The 6000-nt window shown below is 51.0% G+C and overlaps 1 protein-coding gene across 2 annotated transcripts in view; it reads left to right on the top strand.

Annotated features, from left to right (window-relative positions):
• Positions 1-241: 241 nt before the first annotated feature.
• Positions 242-6000, top strand: part of ELOVL5 (ELOVL fatty acid elongase 5) — a 74032-nt gene continuing 68273 nt past the window's right edge. The window contains exon 1 of one of the 2 annotated variants that reach the window (XM_081189215.1): positions 242-384. The gene's annotated coding sequence lies outside the window, so the exon portion shown is untranslated. Of the gene's footprint in view, positions 385-1096; positions 1348-6000 lie in introns of those variants that run through there. The other variant, XM_081189214.1, reaches the window with a different exon arrangement.

Genomic DNA, 6000 nt, shown 5'->3' with positions numbered 1-6000 from the left:
AAGGGCAAGGCTGCAGCCAGCGTGGAAGGGACCGGGTGGAAGGGGGGGGATGTGAAGAGCAAGGCTTTACGCAACCTGCGCGCTTTCCAGGCGACCAGCATCCCCTTGCTCCATCGGCCAGCTGCTTCGGAATAGCTCCGCACTCCAGTGGCGGAATCTGGCCTCCAACTCCCCCCCCCCTTCCTCAACTCTCCGCCCTCCCCTTTCCCCACTTGTCGTGTGGGTCCGCCTACCCCGCCGGCCGGCCTCTGACTTCCACAGGACCGCTCAACCCGGTTGTCTCCCCTGCTAGCGCTCCGCTCAGCCTATGCCGCGCGTCTGATCCTAGGCGAAGCAGGACGGTGCAAAAAATAAAATAAAAAAATCGCCCTTCAGCGCTGCCAAGTAATCTTGTTTAGTTAGTTAGGATCCGCGGGCGCTTCAAGAGGGTGTCGCTTTGCTTTTGCTTTCCTCTGCCCTTTCGTAGTTATTATGAGCTGCTAATCCCCCTCCAAAAGTTGGAAACTTTTAGGCTCCTCACCGCCCGAGCCCCTGGAGCTGTCGCCAGATGCCGCGGGAGGTTTAGAGCGCAGTCTCGGGCGTTTATTCAGAACTCTGCCTCCACACAATTAACTCGGGGTTTCCCCTGGATGTCCCAGCGGCTCGCAGCCTTAGGATTTATCTTAAAGGAGAGGAGAGGAAAAGCCGTGCGCGTTTGCTTGGAAACCAGGAGACCCACGGCGGCGGTCTCATTCCTATGCGCAGCCTAATCCGGAGTTTTTAAACGCGCTTTTAAACGCGCCTAGCTCTGCATGGGAAGCACATCAGCCTTACTTGGGAGGAAGCCCTATGGGCGGACACTCGCCCGCACAGAAATATGCACCAACACGGGCTTGTTGTTGCCAACTGCGCTCATGCAAATTTGCACAGGAGCCTAGCCTCAAGGTCAGGCGCTGGCGCTGCCCGGCGGCTCTAACCTTCCCCATTCACGCCTTCCCTCCCCCGGCCGAGCGCTCCATTGTCCCTCCCTAACCCTCTCCCAGCCCCCGTGGCGTCACAACGCCCCTTCTCGCCAGAGCTCTTCCCATTTGTCTCCCGCCGCGATTGTTACGTCACAGTCAGCCCACAATTTAGCCGGAGATCGCGCCCCCTTCCTTCTTTCCCTCCTTGGCGGTGCCTGAGCGCCCAGGCTCGAACCCGCCCCTTTCCCCTCCCCGCCTCTGCAGCGTGACTGAGCCGGCTGGCTGCTGCTGCTTACCGCTATCTCTCCGCCTCCCTTCTTTTTTTATTATTTATTTTTTGGTTTTAATGCTGCCTCGGGATCTATCGCCACCTTAAAACCGCCTGCTGCTGAGTGCGCGCAAAAAGGTAAGGGATCCGCGCTTGGCCAGTCTGGGCCTCCGCCGGCTGCGAGGTGGGTGGGGAAGCTGTTGCTTTTCCAGGGCGGATGCTCCCCACACTCTCATTGCCCTTGTAAGGGGAAAGAGAAGGAGAGAGAGAGGGCGCGGGCTCCCTTTCCTTTCCCGCGCGGCCGATCCTCTGCTCGCGGGGCAGGATCGGGGACCGGGATCTCGCCTGCCCTCAGCCCAGGCGAGCAGCGACCGGTGCTTGGCTGGAACCAGCTGACGGGCGCCCTAGGCTTCCCGAGGGGCGACTCCGACGTGCTGTCGGCTGGGGAGGATGGAGGGAGCTGGCTGGTGATTCTAGGCAGTGTTCGTGCAAATGGCAGTGCGCGGGGGGATGTGGGGCTGTTGCTGTTATGTCCCCGCCGTCCATGCAACACACACACACACACACACACACACACACGGGGGGGGGGGAGAGAACCGGTTTAGGGCGGGCCCCCCGATGGCGGCTCCACGTGCATTCTCGCCTTTCGCTTCCCCGTTATTGCTGCGGGCGATCAGCGGAAGAGGCGGCTCCCGTCTCGAGTTTGAGAATGTTTGGGGCTCGCAGAGCCAACTCGCTGCCGGTTTCTGCCCAGCAGGGGCAGAGAGAGAGAGAGAGAGAGAGAGAGAGAGAGAGAGAGAGAGAGAGAGAGAGAGATCGGCAACAAGTGCTGAGAAAAGCTCCGCGTTTGTACAAACATCCTCCGCCGCTTCTGGCGGGGGAAGGAGGTGCTGGTGTGTGCCGGCTGTCACTTTGCAGCCCCGGTCCCGCGTCGTCGAATGACGGACGGGGCGCGTGAGCAAGCAGGTCTCTCCCCCACCCCGTGCAGGAAAACTCTTGTGGACGCAGGTCGTTGTTCACGTGTGATGAGCGCGCTCACCTCGCCGCCTTGGGAAGCCGTTTCCGGCCACATGTACCCATGTCGAAATAGACGTGCACACCCGGCCTTGCGAGGGTCTAATTGCACAGAAACGAAACACTTCCAGGGAATCTGGGGTCTGTTTGTGCTGCGTAAAGTGTCCCGATAAACCCAGCTAGCTTGTTTGATCCAGCTAAACTTGGCTGCCGGGGTGTTGCAAGCCCCCTGCCTTGTACTGCGCTGAGCAAAGTGATGCTGGTGCCCTTCTGTGATAAGCAATCCTGGCTACAAAGGAAGGGTTGCAATGGAAAGTTTGCTCCAGTTTGGCTTTCTGCTCCCTTCGACACTTGGGAGGCTGTGTAGCCTAGTTATGTAGCCAAGTGGCTGATGTCTCCTGCCAACAGCAACCAGTGCATTCCCAAAGGCCCACTTCCTTACAGGAAAACAGTGTGTCCTTCCTCAGGAAGGAGAGACCAGCACTGAAACTACCAGAGAAGAACATTCTTCCTGCCCATTTCGTTGAGCTCTTCCTTCTAAAGCACCCCCCCATGACTAGTAAGTCCAAGGAATAATAATTTTTATTTTTATTAATTTCCTCTGGCAACCATCCCTGTTCCTAGGGGAGATTTGGATCCCTTCCATATGACCTGTTTATTGAGCATTGATTCTTATTTGTTTGCACAAAGTTGCAGGGAGGTGAAACAATGTTGGCAATTTATTCAGCATTCCTTCCCATTTGTTTGCGGGTATAAAAATTCCACTGAGCAATCACAAACCCGTGCATCTTCCCATCACTCTTATCACAAAACTGACCACCCCACCTTTTCTTTTTTAGGAAGTGGATTTTGCTATGCAAATCCACTTTAATTATGCAACTTGAATTTGCTGGCATGTGATTGAATCCCATCTGAATATAGTGCAGTCCCATGCACTCCTTCCCTCCATGTAAGCCCCACTGAACACAGGGAGATTTGGTTCCATGTAAACATGCATAGAGTTGCTTTGTTAAACTGTATGAAGGGCAGCCTTCTGCCTTGATGCTACATTTTGTAAATTGTTAGAAATTGGAGAATTTTCTATGTTCAGTTTTTGTTGAGCTAGATGGGAAGCAACGTTCTTTGGGCAACAGGTTGCTTAAAAATGCTTCATTTGTTTTTGGTCCAGTGTTCAGGTGCACTACACCTAAATAATATAAACTAAGGCTGCTTATCTTATGCCTGCGTATCTTTGAGTGACTCCATTTGAACTCCAAAGGGACTTGCTGGTATGCACTGAAGGGTTGGGCAAGCCTCTTCTCTGCTTCAGTGGAAGGTGTAAAAATAAAATAAAAACCCCTCCCAAGTCACATAACATCATCACCAACGGCTTTCAATCAAAGGGAATCCCTTCTTACCTCAAACAAGGGTGACTTGATTAGATGTAGAGTTTGGAAGCAAAGTTTATCTGTCCCCACAAAAGCAGATGGATGTGGTTCTTTTTGTGGAACCCTTCAATCCCACTTGATTGTGGTTCTGTGCCTTGGAAAAGGCAGGGGAAACTCCAGAGCAGCTGAAATAGGAGTTGCTTGGTGTGTTTTTTTTCACTCTGGGGAATTATGCAAAGCAGCTTGGAATCTTTGACTAGACAAATGTGTTGGTGATGAAGCATCCCTAAGGCAGTGCTTTTTTATTTTTTTTATTTTTTGGCAGGGGGTGGGAGGGAATGCTCACTTCTAACTTGAGAGTTTGATTAGATGTCGGATTTATAAACATTCATCAACTGCCTTTCCTTAGTGCCTAATCATGGTACATATATTAAGATATTTAAAAATCCCCAGCGGTGCCTATCAAAACTCGGCATGTTCCTGTGTTAGCTGAGAAAGTGGATGGAACTGAGTTGAAAGTACCGTATGCTCTTGAAAACAAAAAGATTCTGTATTGCAGAGATCACCTTTTTGTTGACGTGGAAAGGCAACACCATTGCTTAGTCAGCAAGGAGGTTTGATTTTGAGACACAAAATCCTTCCTTCCCAGGGCGAAAATATGCTGACTACAAAGCACTCAACCGCACCCGGAAGAAGAGAAACGGCAAGGTCTTGCCTGGCAGGCTGATCCTATGGTCCTGCTACACAAGGCCTAACATCAATGTAACATTGTTGCTGCTGGCAGAAAGCGCAAGAATAGCCATAGCAATGAGCCAAGGTAGCAGCAGCAACAGACACATCACAGTGGCTGACAGTTCTGAAGCCACCCATCAATTGATGATTTTGCACATGGGCGACTTGATTGGAAGACACCAGTCAGCACATTGGGGTGGCATGAACTCTGTGATGAGGTCACCCGATCCTTGTGGATCAGTTGAAAACTTCTGCAATCTTGGTGTGGAGTACTTTAATACGCTTTTATTTTTGTCCTACAAATCAAAGCATACACATAACTCTTACATTAATAACTCCTGTTGTTGTCATCTGTCTGTCCTAAGAGACAATGGAGTGTGCCTCTGGGGTGTGTGTGTATGTGTGTAAAATCAAACCTCTGCATTAACAGCCCTGAAGTGACCTCTCCAGGGTGCAAGCCTGGACAGTGTGTATTGAAGGTCCTGGGCTGCCCAGGCAGCAAGACTCCCCTCTTGGCCCCACTGACATGGTCCGAAGGAAAGTAGAGCAACAAGTTTGGCACTGGCTTGGCTGCAGGAGTTGTCAGAAGGAAAAATACAAGGTACCATCCAATCGTCTTAGGGACTCGAGTCTGGATTTGTGTGTAGGGTTTACTCCTTAGCCTTTTCTTCTCCTGAAGATATCCCTCAGAGCACCAGAGGTTTAGGACCAGTTTTCCTTCTCCTAGATGGGCTACCTTCCCAAGTTGACCTCCATTTGCCCCTTAATTTCTGTAACAATATCTATTTATATCTTAATAACTGTAGCCTTGCCTTTAACTGGTACGCTTTTTCTAGAGGCACTGTATTATGAAAAATGATTGGCCCTAGGTTAGGGGTCTGGCTAGCCTATTTTGATAATCTGGCCCTGGCTTAAACAGCCTCCATCTCCATTGCCAGTGGGGTGGGGGCAGAAAAGTCAAACACAGGGTGCAGATATTCTCAGCCTTTCCCCAGGCCCCCCACATTGGAAGGATTGAACTCTCAGTAGGCAATGGACCACAGCTGAAGAACTTCTGCTATAGCACCTTCCTTCTAAGAGGAATCTGTCACCTTTCTCTGTTATCCCTTTTTGGGAAGGTACCGGAGCTCAGGAAGAAGTGAACAGTTGTATAGGAGTATCTGGTTTCTCACTGGTAGCAGTTGCTGTACTTCACACCCTTGAGCTTGGAATGGCACTGCTAGGAGTCAGGGGGAGAGACGTGTTTGCCTGCATGAAAGAATGGGATGCCTGTTTGTCTGTGGTCGGGGATGGAGAGATAAGTGTAGCATCAGTAGACATTAGCTATAGGTAAGACAGTCCTGTAAGGCTGGCAACGGCATGTTTGCTACCATGTCAGTGCTTACAGTATTTCTTCTACGCATCTGCTGTGCTCATCTGGAACAGGGTATCTCTGGTTAATATGGCCAAGGCTGTTTTGGACTGGACTGGAAGGACTGGGTGAATTCCAGATGCTGCTTAGAACATTGCAACTCTTTGGAGTGAAGACGACCCTTTTCGAGACACAGCATTGGACAAGTGTGTGCACTAATCTGAGCGATTTGTTTTGCTTTCCCTTCTGTTTGTCTTTGGCATTGGGGGGGTATCCCTATTAAGAAGTGTTATAAAACACGCCTGCACTTTTCTGCCAGTGTACACA

This window comes from Podarcis bocagei (genome assembly GCF_964188305.1).
Source record: "Podarcis bocagei genome assembly, chromosome: 3".
Classification (NCBI taxonomy): Eukaryota; Metazoa; Chordata; class Lepidosauria; order Squamata; family Lacertidae; genus Podarcis; species Podarcis bocagei.
The sequence above is the reverse complement of the archived record's forward strand: the minus strand, read 5'-3'. Positions and strand labels throughout refer to the sequence as shown.